The following is a 22,037-nucleotide window of genomic DNA, read 5'->3' as shown; positions in this document are numbered from 1 at the left end:
GCGGACGGGCATGGTGAAGACAACAGACGCATATGCATATATAATGTAAGCGACCCTAAAAAGGCCAATGAAGCAGAAGCAATTTAAAGTAACAGAAAAACTTGAGACTACGGTGTTTTTAGATAAAATAAAAATATTTTATTAAAACTGAAAATGTCAATTTTCTAAACCTTTGTTGGCTAAATGCCAGTGAATAAAAAAAAAAAAAAAAAAAAGTTTTATAAAACCATCATAAATGCAGGTTCCAATTATAAATTAAATTATTATATAATCTTAATAGCTGCGTTAGTTTTAGCCCCACATTCAAGAAAAGCCGAAAATATAAGTGAAACAAAGAAACAATAAATAACATTTACGCCTATGCAAAAACAGCAACCAATTCTAAGGCCAGATGTTGAAAACGACGTTTATTTTGGTTGGTTGTATATCAGTATAAACAGAAAATTAATCCTACCAGACTAAGATATTAATTGGCAAACCAGCTGCGCTTTAACAATTAAAAACAAGCGATATTAAAAACAAAAATGCATTTCACAGTGCAATACATTCGATGCTTAGTTGATTGCTTAAAATGCGATTTTAGAAAAAAAAAAAAATCAATTTTGAAATAGAGATCTTGTAAGCAAGCTCTAATCCCGGGGTAGTGTACTAGCCACTGGCACTCGTGTTGGGGGACAGAATCCGTACACTACCACAAAACAGGCAAGGCCTATTATTTAATTGAACACTGTTGTATGAAGCGATAAGTGATGGCTACAATGCAGTTTTGACCACCACTTATCACAGGGCAGCTGTACCAATACATAACAGTCATAATTCTCTGGCAGGGGTAGCCATAGAATACAAACGTAAATTTATCATTAAATAAACATCTAAAGTTACAGCGTTGAACCAAGAACACAAAGTGAAAGTATCAGATGTGCTTTCACTATGAGATTGTATGAAAAGACCACATACAACCATTTCTTAGTAACGAAACATCTTATCTAATAGAGCGAAGTTGGTTATTTTTTTTTTTATCTTCGATGTTTGAAAATTTAAACATGGCGCGTTCGTCCAAAGACATCGGCAGACGAAAGCGCCGTTGCTGATAACGGACGCAAACGAGCCCCGCCTTGAAACAGAATCGCTGATGGACGCACCTGTTAGACTACGGAGAACGCGTGGTGGCTCACCTGGCAATCAATATCTTCATATTCTCCTCGTGACGTGCACATAACCAGCGCGAACCCATGGACGTTCCAAGAGACAGTCAAACTTCGCAACTGCACGAGCCGACACCAACAGAATACCGTTAAGCGAAAGCAGCGGAACGGACAGGACGCTTCTCACCCACACCATACGTCACTGCATCCATATTCGTAAGACTACTCTTTGACCACGTGACATAACAGCTCGCTGGGGGCAATAAGACAACTGCAGTGTAACGACCCACATTCGTTTCTAACCAAAATAACTTCCATGAACAGGAAGAGGAGAAGAGAAGAGAAAGGGACTGCAGCTGATGGATAAAATAGGAGAAATCTGCAGTAGTAAGAGTGAAATACATCACTTGCAAAAGCGTTCAGCTAAAGCTCTGTTATAAATACTTTAATAATAATAATATCGAAACTGGCAGGAAGCACTAGTCGAGATCAAACCACAAATGTATAAATCATAATTAAACAATAAATAGTCTAAAAATAACTCCATTATTATTAATGCTATCGTAATAGATGTAAGTACAGTACTTGTACGCTATGATCTCGGGGCGCCACCTTGTAGTAATTTTCAGCTGTTTTTCAGACTCATAAGCTACATTTGTTTTCAGTAGGTAGCATACTACAGTCGAAGCTGTTTATAGCGACCTTCTTTTTAACGTCCCATGTGGTTTGTCCCGGCCAATTTCTCATTAACCTAATACTATTTTATGAACAATCTATATAACGTCCTTCAGATATAACGACCGTTTTTCTCATCCCCTGGGAGGTCGTTATACCACCGAAACAATACGCCATATAAAAAAAAAAAAAAAAAAAAGGAGAGGTTCAGAAAAAGGCGACCAGACCAGATCTATCAACGTGGTAGAGGGAGTCTGGCTGAGTTTAAAGAACTGGATGCTTATCTCGTGAGAATGGAACAGTACGAATATTCGGTTGTTTTTATTATTATTTATTAGAAAAGAATAGCGAAAGCTTAAAAAGCGGTACTCACCTTGAAATTAATCTGCGATGGTTTACTTAGGTAGCGTGGTTAATGTTTAAGTTGAATTGTTAAATTGAAAAATTAAAAAGGGAGGGAAGTAGGTAAAAGTTGACTGAGTTAAATGGGCGCAAGGAAACAGAAGTGTACACATCCAATCCTTGGTTGTCATCGAAATAAAAGAAAGAAGAATAATTAAAAACTATGTAAGTGAATCCGGTGAAGCCAATAGTCTTTACGAGGACTTTCGTTAGTTAGAGAACGTCTTCAGTTGGCAATGTGCGGGGAGAGAACGCGCATGGTATTTTAAGAATAAAAAATTATACTCTCGTGATGCCTTTTTTGACATGCGGGAACTTTAATCTCGAGAGGTTCCAAATTGGGGAAAGATTGAAGGGGAGTTTAGAATCTCACTATCTATATAACAGGCACAAAATTAAATACGAAAATTTTCAGGAAAAATACAAACACCGGTAAATACTTACATTTTGCTTCTCATCACCCTCTAAACACTAAAAAGGCAGTTTTATATAACCAAATTCACAATGCACTAAAGTACAGTTCCTCACCCACCGACCTTCACAATGAAATACAGTATATTACCGACAAATTTATATCCAGAGGTTATCCCCACCAACTCATTTTAAATACAATCCTTAACGCTAAAAATAAAATTAAATCTAACATCCCAACCAAAGACAAAAATACAACTAACATCCGCATAGTCCTCCCCTTACCACAATGAACTAGCAGGACAGTTCCGACGCCTATTTAACAACACTGATATCTCCCTTGTTTTTTCCACCTACAACAAATTAGGATCCTTCTTCAGCACCTATAAAGACACATACAAATATTCTACAAGCGACCTTAATAATATTATATACCTCATTAATTGTCAACCAAACTGCAACACATGTTATATCGGAAGTACCACTACCAAATTTGGCTCATCAAAAACATCCAACACCCGTGCATACTACCATTTCCATAGTCTCACGTCTAACCAATCTGTCACAGAACTTACAACTCATGCCCAGACTCACAACCACAACCCGCTCATCGATTCTGCCATTTCCATCATTAAACTAAAATCCAGCTACAGAATACTTCAATATGAAGCTCTAGTTATCGAATGGTACAAGCACCACTCTTAACCTCAAAATTCTAAATTCTAAACTCCCCTTCAATCTTTCCCCAATTTGGAACCTCTCGAGATTAAAGTTCCCACATGTCAAAAAAGGCATCACGAGAGTATAATTTTTTATTCTTAAAATACCATGCGCGTTCTCTCCCCACACATTGCCAACTGAAGACGTTCTCTAACTAACGAAAGTCCTCGTAAAGACTATTGGCTTCACCGGATTCACTTACATAGTTTTTAATTATTCTTCTTTCTTTTATTTCGATGACAACCAAGGATTGGATGTGTACACTTCTGTTTCCTTGCGCCCATTTAACTCAGTCAACTTTTACCTACTTCCCTCCCTTTTAATTTTTCAATTTAACAATTCAACTTAAACATTAACCACGCTACCTAAGTAAACCATCGCAGATTAATTTCAAGGTGAGTACCGCTTTTTAAGCTTTCGCTATTCTTTTCTAGTCTATTAACACGGTACTTGAAGATTTCTAAAAATTTCGTATTATTATTTATTTATTATTATTTTTTGTTTTTAGCCGATGTGAACTTAGGAAACTTCTAAATTGTTGCTCAATTATTCAAACTTGAGATAATTCAACGTAACATTTGCGATGCGTAATATGAGGAAAACGATAAAAGAACTACCAATAAATGCCCAAATCCAGGAATGTCATTACTCAACTTCAGACTTTCTGTGTACAGACAACCACAATGAACTGCCACTTGACTGGAATGGGCTGTGCTTCTGTGGCTACCGTTAGGCGAACCAAAAGCGGTGATCACACCGTGCCGCAGAATCCCGCAGGAACGATTAAGTTCAGAATGAAATGAAAATCTCAGAGATGGAGCACAGACAAGGTGACAGAACGTAAACAGAAATTTATTAATAATATGATGTCATTTGGATTGCATTTGGAAGCAGCAATACATAGTACTTGTGATCACAAAATTTGATGATTTGTTAAATTTAGTAGAGTGACATTTGGCCTATGTTATTCAGCTTTAGAAAAATTCGATGGAAAAGTTTGATGAAACTCAAGCAGTTTCTCTTGATATTTCTAAGGGTTTTTGTTCCCATTTTGGCATAGTTTTCTAAAAAAGCTCCCGTTTTATGGCCTACCGACTATTTTTTGCAAATAGATATCCAAGATTTCTCTCAAATGTTCACTTCTAACTTCACTAATGCTGGTGTTCCCCAAGGTTCAATTCTTTCTCCCTGGAAACTGACTGGAAATTCTATCCACAGAATTGCTGATGGTAGCACATGATATTCCTACTTCCAGTTTGAGAAATCTTGCGTAGCGCAAACAGATTCATCCTTTCGCATATGCACTAACTCCTTATATTTTGATCCCCGCGTAATTGTCCAGTGGTACGAATAAACTATGGTCAACTTCAATCTTTATAAAACTCTGTGCTGTCTTATTTCTCTGAAAAAGAAGAATCCACTGCTCCTATGCATCGACGATATTCAGATTTCTAAACAAGATTACGTGTACATATTTCTATTAGGGATTACTTTGGTTTCTAATCTCTCTTGGCATAAAACACGTCACGAATACTGCTTCCTCTGCATAAAAAAAAAAAAAAAAAAAAAGGGAGTTTTCTTTTTCACTCTCTGCGTTACTTTCTAAACATCTAATCACTCTGTAAAAATGTCAAATCCGCCCTACCATGGAATATTGTCACCACATCTCGGGTGGTTTCCCCCAAAACCTCTTTCAAGCTTCTGGACTCTATTCAAAAGAAAATAGTCAAGTTATTTAAAAATAACATCTCTTACGAAGTCTCTCCATTCTGTCTCACAGGCGTTTAGGAAAGTCGTCTTTTCTATAGATAATTCCATGGGCATGGTTCTTCCAAGTTTTCATCTCTAATTACTCCACTGTACTCCAAACTATTTCGAACAAGTGCCGCAACCAGTCAGCATCCATCTGTCCAATATTAACTTTTCAATTCCTTTTTTATCCCTTCTACTTCGTCTCTGGAACAACCTTCCTTCACATATTTTACCCTAAAATTACAATTTGTAGAAATTTAAATGTAATTTCAACAAGTACCTTCTATACTCATGCATGGTCCTAAGTGCTAAATGAAGTTTCATTAAAAAAAAAAAAAATGTTTCGATGTTGAAAAGCAAAAAGGCGCGGAACCCATGAGAGATGTAAAATAATCAATTAAATAAGTCGAGCTCTCTCTCTCTCTCTCTCTCTCTCTCTCTCTCTCTCTCTCTCTCTCTCTCTCTCTCTCTCTCTCTCTCTCTCTCCCCCCAGGGTGTTTCAAAAATGATGGTCAATAATTTAAAGGTGAAAGGTATAGTCATAGTATATTCTCTACCGTATAATCAGTATCAAGCAGAACATTTACCAATAACAAAAAAAAAAAAAAAAAAAGTCACTCTGCCACCCCACCGGGGAGCAAACACCAAATTGGCGATTGCCTCCCGGTGCCTAGAGCCGAGTCTTGGTCAACTATTCCTGTCTGTGCACAATGCACGAACTCCACACCCATCGGATGAAGTGCAATATCGATAGGTGTCACCTTCCCCGCATCCTGGCTGCCCACACCAGGAATACAAAAAAAAAAAAACATATGCAAGCAGTCAAAAACATATGCAAGGTGAAAAGTACAAACTAAAATAAGCAAAAAAGTCCCAGTGAACATCGGGCCGCAAATGAACCTTTTCGAGATAATGCACATTTTCTGTTAAGATCCGCCACTGACTATGGGAGCGCTAGTTTAGCAAAAAGCTGTGAATCCTTTGCTAAGGGCGGTTTTATTAAACATAAGATAATACATTTTTAATTTTTGTTTTCAACACCACAAGATTTTGCAGATGTTACATGATGTTACAAAAGGTGTTCAAAATGCTGTCCTTGCATCCATACGCAGCTTTGTAGTCTTCTCTGCATTGAGTTGCGAATCCTCTCAGGCATTCCCAGGTCATTTGATTTTCTGAAAGGCTCCAACTCGACGCTGCATTTCTTTAACTGTGTTAATGTCCGAAGTGTACACCAAGCTTTTTACATGACCCTAGATACAAAAATCCATAGGATTTAAGTACTCTTCGTTGCTGTTACCTCTTTCCATGTTGACTATCCTTTGACAAGTACTAGTATGCCTGCTACGTCTCAGAGCATTGAGAGAGGGGAATGTGAGAGAATGAGCATAACCTAACCTAAACAAACAAGTCAGTGGTGGATCCCAACTCTGTACAGTTCACCTTGTCAGTGGATCCCAACTAGAAATGTGCAATATCTCGAAAACGATTCACTTAAGGACCCATTTTAATCATTAAATTACGTTCTCTGTCGGGTCAACGATGATTAATATATGTTTACATTTATATTTTACTTATATTTCTTACCTTTGATTCTAATATTTCTAAATTTTCTTAACTTTTATCATCATTCGATTTATTAATATTTAGCCTATAACAGAGAACAGAGAACCAGAAACAGAGAACCTCTTGTCGTTTTTTGCCTTCATTCTGGGTGGTTGGCCCCAGTTGAAGTCATCTAGATTGTCGGTAAAAAGCGATATTTTTTTTTTTTTTGCGTTTTCTTAGGTCCCTGATGGTATTATTATTGGATTGATTTACTTTTTCTAATAATTTTCTATTATCCTTAATATTCTATAGACATTATGGGTGTATTTGCATGATTGCCTGCAACTGCATTGACCCATAAATATTAGTTATTGTCGTTTTAACTTACTTTCTTTCTTTCCTTTTTTATCACTAATATAATTATAAATATATATATATACACACACACACACACACTGTATATACATACACACAGTATATTATGACCAGCGAGTCGTTATGCAAATCGAAGCAACTGCAGGTGAACTACGGCGCGTTCGCGGTTTGGGAAATGGTATAAAAAACACCTGATACTGAACTCCGTTAATCAGTGTTACTCTTGTTCTTCAGATGGGAAAGGCAACGGACTTAAGCGAGTTTGACAAAGGCCAAATTGTAATGGCCAGACGACCGGGTCAGAGCATATCCGAAACGCCACGGCTGGTGGGATGCTCACAGTCAGCCGTGGTTAGTACCTACCGAAAGTAGTCTGAGGAGGGGAACCCCACGAACCGCAGGCGAGGTATTGGACGACCACGGGTCATCGATGCATGAGGTGAGCGAAGGCTCTCCCGGATGGTACGTGGCAACAGAAGGGCGACTGTGGCGCAACTGGCCAGTAACTGGAATGCTGGTGATGGGAGTAATGTGTCACAACACACACTACATCGAACCCTACTGAAAATGGGGCTGCGTAACCGCAGGCCGCTCTGAGTGCCCATGCTAACCACGGTTCACCGGCGACAGCGCCTACAATGGGCACGCGAGCATCGAAACTGGACCTTGAGTGATTGGAAGAAGGTCGTTTGCTCCCATGAATCACGTTTCCTGTTGCACCATGTGGACGGCCGGGTACGTGCGCGTCGTTTACCTGGGGTAAACGACGTGATGGCGCCTAGATGCACCGTTTTACGAAAACAAGCTGGTGGTGGTGGTATCATGCTTTGGGCGATATTCTGCTGGGATACCCTAGGTATAGTCATCCGTGTGCCGGACACTCTGATGTCTACCACCTACCTAAACATCATTGCCGACCAGGTACACCCTTTCAGGGAAACGGTCTTCCCCTCTGGCGGTGCCGTCTTTCAGCAGGATAATGCGCCATGCCACACCACCCGGATTGTTCGAGACTGGTTCGCGGAACATGAGGAAGACTTCCAGGTATTGCCCTGGCCTCCAAATACCCCAAACATCAATCCCATCGAGCATCTGTGGTTTGTGTTGGAACAGCAACTCCGATCTGCGGCGTCTCAAACACGGACCTAACAGGAGTTAAAGGATCTGTTGGCTATATGTTTGTACCAGATACCACAAGACTATTTAGAAATCTTGTAGCGCCCAGGCCTCACCGAGTACGAGCTGTTTTGACTGAACGTGGAGGACCAACATCATATTAGGTAGATGGTCATAACGTTTTGGCTCATCGGTGTGTATGTTTTTTTTTTTTTTTTTATGGATCCCATATAAAATCCTGTCATCAGAGTCCATATCCAGAAATGTAACCAAATTATAGTTAGGTGGGTAGTTAACTGTGTGGGTGTTAAGGTTTACACTTCTGTACACAAGCATATTTGTTATCCAGTTAATTCCAGAGAATACAATAAAATAAACTAAAAAATGTAATTCAGGATTTTAATTACTGTGTTCCTTTCACTTTAACAAGATATTGTTTCTACTAATGAATTCACATAAAGTGCATATACACATAGGTAACAAATGAGTGAAAAGTAAACTTTTTACCAAAAAGTCAAGTTTGTAGTTCCACAAAGAAATAAAAGGTGGAACTGATAACTAAATACGGTTACTGGTAATTAAATAAACAAATTTATTTAATTATGGATAGGAAACCGGTAAATGCCAATTACATCCTAGCCTTTTCTATGAAGTTCAAATTTTTGTTGTTAAATTCAATACCACACGCATGCAAGGGAAGTTGTAGAAAATTTAGTAAGTTTTTTTTTTTTCACAATTCAAGACGAAATGAATGTGTCAAGATTTGCACATAAACTTGCAAGATTTCATGTAAAATATAAAGATAAACAAAATCTGATAAATAAAATAAAAAATTCCTTGACAAAATCCACCAAAGTTTCCTTTGAAATGGACCTGGAGCATAACAAATCAAATAGCAATACTTCTTATGAAATCGTCTATCCTCAAGAAAGCAGATTTTTAGTCACTGTTACTGTGTTATCGAGATTTCCTTGTTTAGTAAAAAAAAAAAAAAAAAGGTATTTATGAATTTATGATTCATATACACAGAAAATTCTTATGAACAAAGGAGATAAGCTTAAACAATAACTGGTTTCCTTGTGTGTGTTTGGATAACTGCTTCAAGATATTAAATTTACAATATGTAATGAGACAGAATAGTTTAATACGCCTGGGTAGAGTTTGCTTTTAACCTCATATGTCAAAACGTTCTGTTTATCAAGTCGGACAATACAGTCTTTGAGAAAAACTACGTCCGTTTGATTCCGCAATAATAACAGACTATTCAGGTTTGCTGCCAACTTCAAATTATTTAAGGTAAGGAGGGAAGACGTATTTGTAATATCTAGCGTTGGGTGTCGGAATTCTTCCGATGTTAATCAACTAAGAACAAAGACAGTAGTGTCCCTTGATCATTTCAGCTTAACGATAATGTGAATGGACTTGATAGATTTACTGCAGAGCAAATACATAATTCGTATTATTTTTGGCCTGCCCCTAAGCAAAAACAGCTCCTCTTCAAGGCCCTATGAACATATTTCACGATCATTCGTTCTGGTTGTAACTTTCGAAACTCAAGTAGTGCTTAAATCCAAACAGGTAAAAGACAGTGCAACCAAGGAAAAAAATTACAGCTAGTCGCGATTTAACATATCAGTGACAACATCATAACCAAATACATGATATTTTCCAAGTTTAATGGCTATTTATGTTTCACTGGTAACATATCCGCCATATAAAAAAAAGGGTCACTACCTTTAACAGATAAATATACTTAGTTATATCTTTAATTTAAACTTAATCTTTTAAACGCGGAAAAAACAGGAAGGAGAAAGAGAGCTTATTCTAATATGAAATTTCAATGTTCCGTCCAGCGGCAGTCTACCATATTGACAATTTTAGTAGATTATAAATTGTGTACCACTGCTATTTTTTTTTTTTATATTAAGCACAGCAAAAATATGAATTACGATATATATTTTAATCGCTATTAAAATTCAAGAGGAAATAAGCAAAGTACATTACCAAAATTACGATCTGAGGTACACGTTCCTATTGGTTTATTTTATTAAATCACAGAAGATACCTGGAGGAAATGTTGCATTGCAATTTTTATTAAAGAGGAAATAAGTATTACAAAACGTTGAGTGAATATTACGTAGTGCGGTCTACGTAGTGAAGAAAAATTAGTTTATACTTTTCTAGCTTTTGTCTGCAGGGGTGGATGAGGGCTAAATGGCCCTCATCCACCTACACTCCCCACTGCCGCTGATTCAAGTTGTTAAGAACCACTGGAATCATGGTTCACGAACTAATTTCAGACACCAAGACAATTTAAAGCATGGATATTCAGTGACTGTCCACAGGGATCATTTGAAAGCCAGCACAGACCCCGGGGTGAATAGCCTTAGCTACAACCCTAAGTTTGGTGGTACCCAAGTGACAGTTACTTTAGGATTACTACTACCCAGATGCAAGATCCTACAATATCCAATATTAAACCTCAGCTGCATTTCTCCGTAGCACATCCTTATTACTTTCATCAACTACCCTATCCACCTTTGTATCATCAGGAAATTTAGCTATTATACTTTAAATACCTATATGAATGTCACTAATCAATACTAGAAACAGTAAGGGGACAAGAACCGAACCCTATGGGACCACAGTCATAACATTAGTCCAAAGGTTCCCAAACTTTCTCGGTTCACAGCGCCCTTAGTGTCCCATTAATTTTTTCATGGGACCTCTAGGCCAAAAGAAATACCTAACAGTGGTTTTCGACCTTTTAATATATACCTATACACAGTAATAATTTTATTCTTTATATAGAGGTATTAAATAAAGATCGATTATAGATCACCACAAAATTAAAAAAGATACGGTACAATGGATACCGTACACCTTTTTATAATGAAATAAATGTATAAATATCAAAAAATAAAAAAATAAATAATAATAACTTTAAGTAACTTAAACCGAAATTACACGGCACCCCAAGAATGTTGTTGCAGCACCCTAGTGTTCCGCGGCACCCCGGTTGAAAGCCACTGCATTAGTCCATGAGGAGCAGTGGCTATTTATAACTACTCGCTGTCTCCTACCACTTAACCATCCCTTTATTCATAGTAGCAACTTGTTCTTAATACCGCATTGCTCCAATTTATACAACAATCGTCCATGTGGCACTGTAACTAAAGCTTTACTAAAAGTTAAACAAATGACGCCAAAATTCTGTTTATATTTCGGTACAACCACAAGGTCCGAGGAGTTTACAATTAATCATTTCGACAATGAACACAATCATATATAGCAGTCACGTGGATTGAACTACGAACCATTCAAATGCGGCTGTTTTTTCCATCTGGAAGAAACAGGCGCATTTGAATAGATCCAGTACTGACAACCCCACAGTAGTTACTCAGATTAGCAATACATGATCTGCATTTAATAAATGCCAAGCTGTAATTCCCTTATAATTGCATCTCCTTTTCAGATGATCTTGTATTGCATCCTCAACTAAGAACTCCATAATATTCATTGGCACAGAAGTCAAACTGTCAGCTCTGAAGTTGCTCGTTTCAGCCTTTGGACACCTGTGCCAATAGAAGAGAGAAAACAGCACGTCGCCTAAATGCAAGGATGCTCTCGTTATAACAGCTAAAGGTTTGCTGTTATAACTCCCAATTAATACTAGTTAGACCACTATTATCCTCAACTTTAAAGTCTTCTCCCATGTGAATTTGGATGCAAAATCCCTGAATGATGCCCGGTCCGAGACAACTTAACAGTTTTCGTCGACCTCGAATGTTTAAACATCTCTTTAATACTCTGCCAATTAGTTTTCTTTGTGGTCATATTACGAAAAAAAAATTTAACTTATTATCGGAAGCCCTTGCTGGCATAAAATTAATAAAATGTCAAATAAATACAATGTATTTTTATTTCTTTTTTTAATTATATAATTAATAAAAAAATCCTTAATATTAATTAGGCATTCGTTAGTGCATTTGCATCAATACTTACTAGTTGAATTTTTTAGACAAACCAAAGTTCGTACATTGGCATCATTATTGTGAAATCCTTCACAACGAACTGTTGTCAGGGGTGTCACCCCTTATACTTTTGGGTACCTACCCGCTCACTGATGAAAAGCCAATTAGCTTCGAAACAGTGCTGAGTGGTGGAACTGAACTGCAAATAAGTAACAGTAGTCTTCTCTAAAGGGGAAAAAGTGTTACGTATTTGAAGTAGAAGGAGGGAAATCGTTACCTCCTGGGAAAGACATTCCCAGGAGGTAACGATTTCAGTTGGGAGGTACATCCAGGAGGATGTACCTCCCAACTGACTAGAATTAGCTAACATCGTTCATGACGTTCTCAAATTAACGTATAGGTTTATCTAGGCTGTGCAGTGAAGCAACAGTTAGATGTACACTATTCACTCTGATAGTCGTGGTCGTTAATTCAATTATTCAAATTGTACAGGGTGTTAAAAAAAAAAAACACCTTTATTATTTTTAAAAACTTCATAACTTTTGATCTGATATGAAATAACAGATGCAGCTTTCACCCTTACAAAGAATAACTCGAAAAGCTTTTTTCATGTACTTTATAGATCACTGGCTGGAAGAAGGGCGCCATATTAGGCCATAAAACAAAATGGCCACTGTTCAATAGAAAGCGAAATGTGTTTTATAGCTTGGTGCAACAAATTCACTGATTTAGGTTCAACGTATTATCGTAAGGTGTTTAGGAATGGCCGCTCCGTCCACCTGACATAACTGCACTCGATATTTTTATTTTATTTTATTTTATTTATTTTTTTTTTTTTTTTGTGGGATATGTTAAGGATAAAGGCACTGCGAATAGTAAAGAAAAGAATAACTGAAGAAAATTCTTCGACTGCGCGTGAAACGCTAAGCAATGTATGGCGGGAGGTCGCATATGGATTTGATATCCAAAAGAGCTACAAGAGGCACACGTGCACAAGTTTGATGCACATAAAAACCTTTTGAGCTACTATTTGTAACTTCGTAACTTTTATTTGTAACATAAATTTTTGGGTATTATTCTAGATCGTAAGTTAAACTTCCAGAAACATATCTTACACCTTCATGATAAAACAGCCAAGTATATATCTATGCTTGTCCGTTTTTTGCATCAATCCTAGGATATTAACCATTGTACTCTTCGTCTTTTGTACAAAGTGGTGTTTGTTCCGATTTGTACCTATGGCGCTGGTGCCTGGTTTTGGTATACTAAGAAGGTTGCCATCCAAGAAAAACTCTCCTCTATCCAAAAACGTATGCTCTTAACGATGAGTCGTACCTGTCGCACTGTCTCGACAGCTGCGCTCCAGGTTTTAAACGGTTGCCTACCTCTGGACCTCCAAAATCGCTCATCGAGGTTTTTGCTATAACTTAGACATACAGTTGATTTTTTAGACTTCACTGTTAATATCCACTGCGATCCTAAAACCGAAAAAACTCGTTGCTGGAACCATTTGGTTCAACTCTGGCAAGATCGGTGGTCTTCTTCTTCCAATGGTATGGTCACAAGAAAGTTTATTCCATCTGTGTCCTTGCCTTACAAAAGTCTATTTTCAAATGGTTCAGTCCGAGTCTCCGCACTCTTTTTCTTCTAACTGGCCATGGTTCCCTTCGTGCTAAACTGGCGCCTCCGTAGCCAGGTGGGAAGGAGCAGCAGTGCATAGCACACGCTTCTTGATTAGACCGGGGTTCGAGCCCGTCACCACCAAATACGGAGAATGCGGAAAGGTCAGGGAATGACCACCGCATATCCCGGAGCAATATGGCCTTAGTTGCTAATGCTCCTAAAAACCAAATAACAAACAAACTAGCAATCGTGCTAAACTTGCTATGTTTAATCTGTCTGATTCTCCCCTCTGTAACTGTGGCAACCCAGAAGACTGGTAGCATGTTCTTTTCACCTGTCCATATTACTTGAATCTTCGTCAGCCTCTGTCTGTTGTGTGTCAACCATTCTCTCCAGGCAATGAGTCGTCTCTCTTGGACTCCAAAAAAAAATTATCTTCTGCAAGATTTTGCACGTAAAGCCTTTGCCAGACGTGGACAACTCATCAGTAGTGCCCCAATTTCAGGAACTACTCCTATTCCAGTTCTACCTTCAGTCCAGACCAGCATCTCTATCGTCGCCATCTCGTGATACCACCACCATTTTTAGCTCAGGTACCATCTGCACCACCATCTTCGACTTGGACAGTTGGTTATCAAACTTGTACAACGCCGAGTGATATCACTGTCTTCTTGAATTCTATCTCCTGCTAGCCTCAGGCGGGATCATCTGCTGGCACCACCTTACGCTGGTGCAGGATTTTTTTTATTAATATTTTTCCCCAATTTTATTAACTTATTTTTATCTTTTTTTTTCTGATTATTTTTATTTATTTTTATTTTTTTCAAAAATTTATTTTTAATTTAAAAATTTATTCCGTTAACTTTCCTTTTATTTTCATAATTTATATTACTTACTGTTTAAATTTAATTTTATTCATATTTTAAATGATCTGGACATTCAGTACGTGACACTCAAGGTTTGCTGCGATTCTCGCTCAGTTGTGGCCCGCCTCCTCGCGGCATAGACGAGTATCAGGACGCACCACCCTGGTGCTTGTTGGTTTCTGATAGCAAAGCGGCCAGAAACAACTAAACAACATAACAAACACATATACGGAACAAACACAGCATTACACACATTTCTGGCCTTTCTGCAGAGTGTTTGTAACATCACAGTGTACCACGGCGGAATTGAACTAGCGTTTGGGACCCGCCTTACGTAAGATACTATACATGTCTATTATTTGTAACTGTGAACACAGTTCATGTAAATATCCATCTGTTCAAAAGTTATGGACTTTTCTAATAATAATGATTTTTTTCGGACACCCTGTATTATAAAATAAAATTGCCCACACTTCAGTTTTTTGTACCTTCAAAGAGGTGAAGAAAGCATTCAGTATAACGTATGATCTACTCTTTTTAAATACCACACATCAAATAAAGCGAACATACAGAAACGCAAAACTAAAATAATTAATTTATGCACAAATTATTGACGAAGGTTCAAGATCAATCGCGATCTGTATGTTTCAACCAAACGGTAACCCCTACTCTAAACTATTCATGAAAACCAAAACAGGAAACCAAACAAAAAATAAAGCAGTCTAAATTCTAAGCTTATAATAACCATTCGTGAAGTTTCCATTTATTGGAATACAGTATTTTGAACACCAACATAGAGAATTCTTGGTTGAAATGTTTCACTCAGATAAGGAATATGAATCTTCTTCTTTTCCCATTAAGCATGCTGCTTGTTGGGTAGGAATATGAATGGCAGAATAAAATTATTTTATTTTATGAATTTGTCAAAAGCCAGGTCAGGGATCACGAACCGCCAAACGCTATGAAATTTGGGTTACTGCAAAAAAAGGAAACCACCTTCTAAAACTAGTCAACGTTTCGGAACCTTTTTGGGTACCATTATCAAGATAAAACATAGTCAGACCTGAGAGAATGAAGATGTAACTAGGATGCTTGATTCTAGGCAACGATGCTAGTTATACCTTTATTTTCCCAGATTACAGTGTCTTGAAAAACGGAGCCCAAAGAGGTTTAGAAATGTTGACTATTCTGTGCTGCTTGAATTAATTTAGTTGGAGGAATTTTGTCTTTCTGTAACCTATAAATTTCATTAAACTACTTAGTTAAGATTAATCTAGGCAAGTTTTTACATTCATTTCCTCATTAAGAATTTAATTTTCTCTCACATATATTTTGTATAGTTCTACTACATAGGTCGAGCAGAATTTTCCAGCTGTCTTTGATTTGCGTGTTGTCGATATGACGTAGGAAGTGCTAAGATGCGTAACAGTCAGTGTGAGTAACTGTTTTCATCGGTCAAGGCTATTTAGCCATTACATACGTAATTGATTCAGAGAAAAAGGTGATCTCACTGTCCACTCCCCAATGGAGCTCAGAACAGAGCGGAAACACATGGTGGTACGATATCAAGTAAAGCAAAAAACTTTCCTCTCTCGAGGAGTCTCATTTTTGAAACAAACTAAGCTAGTGATGGTCTTATATTTTGATTGCTGCATTTATCTATCCATGGAATAATCTTAGCTAGCTAAAATTAGTAATGACAATAATCCATATTAAATACCAAAAGTATTGCGATACAGACGAACACGCACAGTTTATGAAATTTTATGAATATCCAAATATATAGAAGCGGTATACTGTCAACGGCAGCGGGGGCCCCCAAATCCGCTAGTTTGCGCTGTGTCGCAATACAAACTCAGTAAAAGGCCAGAGATAGTGTGAGTTTTAGAGTAGTCTGTATAGTGTTGGGGTGCGTTGGCATGTTTTTCTTCCGGCCATTTACCGCAGGGCCCCTGATGATACTCCCCATTGCCCATCCATCACCACGAGGAGATAGGCCGGGTGTAGGGTGTACATAAAGTCCCTGGCTAAGGCGAACCGTGAGATTCACCTGAGCTTACCAGGGAGGACCCCTAAAACCTCGAAGTTTTTTTTTTTGGAAAAGGTGGTGAAAGACCTGGTAAACGGAAGTTAAAGGGATAGAGGGAACCCCTGTGGAAAGAGTCCATCCTTCACTGGGGGGGGGGGGGGCTGTTAAGAACAGAAAAAGATTTGTGCTTTTCGCCTGGTGGGCCCTACCACCCGGCGAAAGGTTTGGATGGGAGGTGGGGAGGAATACGGGTATTGAAAGAGAGTAAAGTCATAGGGTCAGAGCGCCCTATGTGGGAGAGGGGAGAGAAGATCGCACTGGACATAGTTTACAGTACTTCTATTTCAAATCCCACACTGGCCAGGCCATTTGAGACCAGTGCCCGCAGATCCCACGCCATGCCTCAGAGCAGAGGGTATGACATCAGCAAGGCCAGGGAGTTTCCTGATAGGTTGCTTCTACAGCAGTCTATGGAGGGGAGGCCTGTTGGAACAACACACATTACTGTACTTGTAGTCACCATCTGCACATCTGTTGCACAGATGATGTAGCATTCACGTATATTTATACAACTTAACCTGCAAAAAGGAAATATGTTTTTTTTTGGTTTTTTTTTTAATACATATTCCGGGTGCAATTAAAACAATCCCACTCAGTACAGTACACTAAATTGGACAGCGCACGCATTTTTTTTTATTCATTTAATATATATATTAAATAAAAAATAATAATAAAAAAAGTGTGTGCGCTGTCCAATTTAGTATATATATATATATATATATATATATATATATATTTTTTTTTTTTTTTTTTTGTTGCAAGTTAAGTGGACACATTTCTCACCCAGTGCAAATAGACCTACACCTATTGATATATACCAACATACATACATTCATCCACACGTATACAACACATTGAAAAACATACACTTGAATGCATACCCATATATAATAAAATAATCTTTTACTTATTTGTTTAATCGCATATACACAGAACGGAGAACAGGGCGTAGAAGGGGTAATAGGGCAGAGATATAAATTTCATTAACATTCGACATGCAACGCGATAAGGAGCTCAAGCGAATTTGAAGGTAGACAAACGACGGAACGCGAAAAGGCAGTAACTCAGCATTCGATAGAGTTTGGAGCTTCTCAACATTCTGAAGACCTCCGTCTGAAACATCGTACGCAAGAGAAAAACAGATAACCATGCCAGAGGTCAACTTCGATCAGGGAAACCACGAATTTTGACAACAAGGTCTCCGAAAAGTTAGTCACGTTGCCAGAAATATTGTTAAAATTGATAAAGAAAAGGTACAATACTAAAAGAAGAGCAGTGCAGCAACAGGAATCCCACGAGTCAGTGACATCCAGAGATGTTTTGTCACGAATGTTAATAGGCAGAGATTAATGTAACAGCGTCATTAATGTAATGGGATAACTAACCTCTGGAAAGAAGTTCCTCTGATTGACGTTAACTAGAGAACGTTTTGAAATGAGCTTCGCTGTTCGAACTGTGGAAATGGGAACAAATTTCTAATGGTTTGGCCTTGTAATTCGGTCGGTATTTATGAACATTGCAGAAAAGCGCTATTATGGCATCCTCGGTACGCTGTTTTACAACACTGATGTAATTTATGAGCCAGAATAAGGAGCTTTTCAACGGAAAAATGCCTTCTGTCACAAAGCACAGTGTGGAAGACTAATGTAATAACGATGGTCAGCTCGTACTCAAATTCAGTTTTTACGGGCCCACGCTTGCACAAATTCATTTTCAAACTAGATCTAAATACGACTTAATAAAAGGCGTTCGCATTTCTGTTGCTGGAAAACCACTTATGCGCGTAAGTTCACTAAAGTCTCATTGTAAGAAACTAAGCTGGACATATATTTACCTTCCTTCTCCTCTACCTATCAGTAGTCTTAGTGACGTAGATCGAGTGCACCTGCTGTGCCATCCTGCAGAGCACCTGCCTGCGGACTAAAAAAGATAGCATTCCACACACCGGAAATATTCGCAGCATTAATTTTGCGCACATGTAAAATTTTAATTTTAGACCTACAAATAGAATGGACCATCTGCGTTGCACCCTTCATTGATTTAGCTCAAGGGTGAAATGTTATTTTCCTAACTAGTTTGTCGAACTTTGTAATTTAGACGATTAAACGTATAACAAGTTATCGAGACATTCAAAACCTCGCTGGTTAAGTTCGCACATTCAATAAGCAAATACTAAAAACTGAATGTTGCAAAAACTGCATAGTGAAGATCATGAGCTCTATACATCAGACGATCAAAATGCTGAAATTATGCATTGATTTTTTTTTTCCCCTTCCTTTTAAGTGCTTGCGAAACATTAACTGATCGCAATATTCAGGGTACAGAAATGAATAAAGCAAAGATGAAATATGTAGAATAATAAACATATTATAAATACCTATAGAAATGGGCTGAGCTATTCGATAAATTCAAATTTATGGAAAAGCTGCTTTAAAAAGCACTTAAGTATTGGAGGGAGTACCAAATATATGCAAAAATATTACTGATATCGAATTTAGCCATGTACAAGACTAAATATTATGCAATCACAGGTAATAGCGTAAATCTATAATATATTCAATAAATTTTAGTTTATTTTGAACTCGAATAAATACATAACCTCAGCCTTCTATTCCTCTCACCTCGCGGACGAAGGTGGAATACCCGCCATGAATCATGAAATGGTTTCCAATTTGATCTAGCCTAAAACTATTTTAAATTAATTACTAAGCCTGATTTCAATTTTAGTACTAAACACTATTTTTGGCTTAAATAAAATAGTAAAGTTTGCTGTCTAATACATTATAATCATCATATTATGTATCCCGAGATGTCAAACTTTAAAATTGCTGAAAGGTAGACTGGATATTTTAGTATATAAGAAAAGGAATACAGTAGTAAGGAATGCGCATAAGCATCTTCCTCAAAACACAAATTTAAGTTCCACAAGCATTATTAATATACATATAAAATAACTTCCAAAATAGCTCTTTTACAATGGAAGAATGAAAATACTGTAAATCTTAATATCATTCAGCAATATTAATACGAACTCAAGTCACATTAAATAAAATTATAAATAAAAGAGATGATGGGGTGCTTTATAATTGCTCTTATTCCGTATAGCGTTTTTATTGGTTATTTCGGTTCAGGCAAGGCACTTCACAGAAACTTGAACCGTTCCACAACATAAAAACTGTAAGAATGATCCAACATTTTCCGGAAGTGCATGTCCCATTATGACAACACAATGAATATTCTGAAATATGTATATTATTCGTGCAAGAGTATCATCATCACACTTGTTTCTTTTCCTGAAAGTACAAAAATCCTAATACATCGAAGGACAATACCGAAATATTCCATTGGAATGTCTCTTTTTTGAAGCGTGGGATTTCCTTTAGCTTATAACAATAAAAATAGATACTGGAGATAAAAGTAATAATGGAAAGTGAATAATTAATACTGATTAGACTTCTTGCGCAGCAAAAAAAAAAAAAAAAAAAAGGAAAAGAAAAGAACTCTGGAGTACTTACTCTTTAACAAAGCCTATTGAAAAACCACTGAAATGGTAAGCTTCATATTTCGGGGCGCATACGTGATCTGACAATTAAGTAACTGAGCTAATTTTTTGAGCGACATTTAGAGAAATGAGATGGTGCTTGTTGCATTACGTGGCTGCATTAATCATCAGTGTTTAAAAGTATACATGTATATTATAAAATTCCCAGCGATTTTAAACAACAGTTACATAACAAAGAGGTGGACTGATCGGCGAAAGAGCAAACTTCCATGAACCAGAAGTTTTATTTGCGAAATTTTAAAAATTCCTCTAGAGGGCATCACGATACATATGTAATGCAAATATGATAAGCAAATTTTAGTATCTAGAGCCTTACCCTGTGGCGTCACTGCTAAACTTGCTATTTTCTTCAGTGTTTCTCGAATGTTTTATAAGGTAGTAAATGACGCTTTGACAAATTGATAGTTAGGGATTGCATTACGCTTGCTTTGCCCTCTAATGATTTTATGTTTCTAGTGTAAAAGTTTAGAGGCTTAACGTGGAATAAATTAAATAAGTCTATGCTCAACTTTAAGAAATATGAATTAATCAGTTTATTTAAACTTAAAAGGAGTAAATACTCCAATACCTAAACTGTTACCTGTGACTCATATATATATTCCGTCGACTTGAATGACAGACAGTTTTTATATTCGGTGCAAGATTTGAGATCAGATATTAAAACTGAATCCAAAACGTTGTCATTATGTAACAGATTAGTTTGATATATTGTGAAGTACAGTACTGGGTGTAGAGTATTCTGTACGTTTAACTTTCAATAATATTATTAATTTGTTTTCCTTAATAGAGTCTTTTATTTATTTATTTATTTATTTTTTACAGATAGTCTGAGATTTAAGTCGGAGATGCGTTCCTATTAGCGTCGACGTATATCGAAACGACGGAAATCGGGCATATTTTTACATATCGTGTAAATTATGTACATTATATATTACATGAAGAAATGCATTCCCATGGTCTAATGGTTGAGCAGTTTTGGAGAGGCACATTGCAAAGAATATTAAGCGCTAACAACTGGACTTATTTACACCTGTAAGCATTTATAATACTGTAGTGGTAGTGATTAAAAATGTAAATAGCAGTTCTTTAAATGTAAACAAATGACAATAAACAATGTCACGGCAAATTTCATGTACTGTAATGTCAATTTTAATGCTTGACACAATATCAGAGAGAACATCAAAAATTTTCGAATTGGAGGACAAAAAAAGGCACGTTGCAAATGCAGGTTTGTTCCACTGTGAGAATTAATACCATTGCATTATCTATGCAATTTACATCCTGCTCTTTTCTGTCGTTAAGATTTAATACTTAGACCAGGGGTGGCGAACCGAGCACACGTACAAATTTTTTTGGGCAAGGAACTCAAGAGCGTCCCAAAAAAATTGCAAATTTCGAAACATCACTCCAGGAATCCAGCTTGAGTCGTGACACACGCCTGTTCTCTCTCTCTCTCTCTCTCTCTCTCTCTCGCTCTCTCTGCCACACAGATAGTGACATTACACTATTCAGTAAATTTCTTTGAAGTCGGGGTGGTGAGACATACTGACAAAATTGTGTGATTATTCAAGAAATGTCTTGAATATCGCCTTCTGAGAGGCACGCGAAAAATTCCGAGAGGTATGCAAGGGCATTTTTTTTTTTTTTTTTTTTTAAGATTTAGCCAATTTTGGCACGCGCCCTTAAAAAGGTTCGCCACCCCTGACTTAGACCATAGCGCACCATTGTGTACTGTCTGTAAAATAGCATTCACGAGCGTGTGTGTGTGTATACATAATC

The 22,037-nt window shown here is 37.3% G+C and overlaps 1 protein-coding gene across 2 annotated transcripts in view; it reads right to left on the bottom strand.

Moving 5' to 3' along the window:
* The window catches only part of LOC150088728 (cytospin-A-like), a 382,988-nt gene that overhangs the window by 277,365 nt on the left and 83,586 nt on the right, over window positions 1–22,037 (bottom strand). The window contains exon 1 of one of the 2 annotated variants that reach the window (XM_090370881.1): window positions 1,176–1,231. The exons of the other annotated variant lie outside the window; for it this stretch is intronic. The gene's annotated coding sequence lies outside the window, so the exon portion shown is untranslated. Of the gene's footprint in view, window positions 1–1,175; window positions 1,232–22,037 lie in introns of those variants that run through there. 2 annotated transcript variants of the gene reach the window in all.

This window comes from Mastigoproctus giganteus, chromosome 3 (genome assembly GCF_048544385.1).
Source record: "Mastigoproctus giganteus isolate SK-2022 chromosome 3, ASM4854438v1, whole genome shotgun sequence".
Taxonomy (NCBI): domain Eukaryota; kingdom Metazoa; phylum Arthropoda; class Arachnida; order Uropygi; family Thelyphonidae; genus Mastigoproctus; species Mastigoproctus giganteus.
Note: the sequence above shows the minus strand (reverse complement) of the source record. Positions and strands in the feature narration are given on the sequence as shown.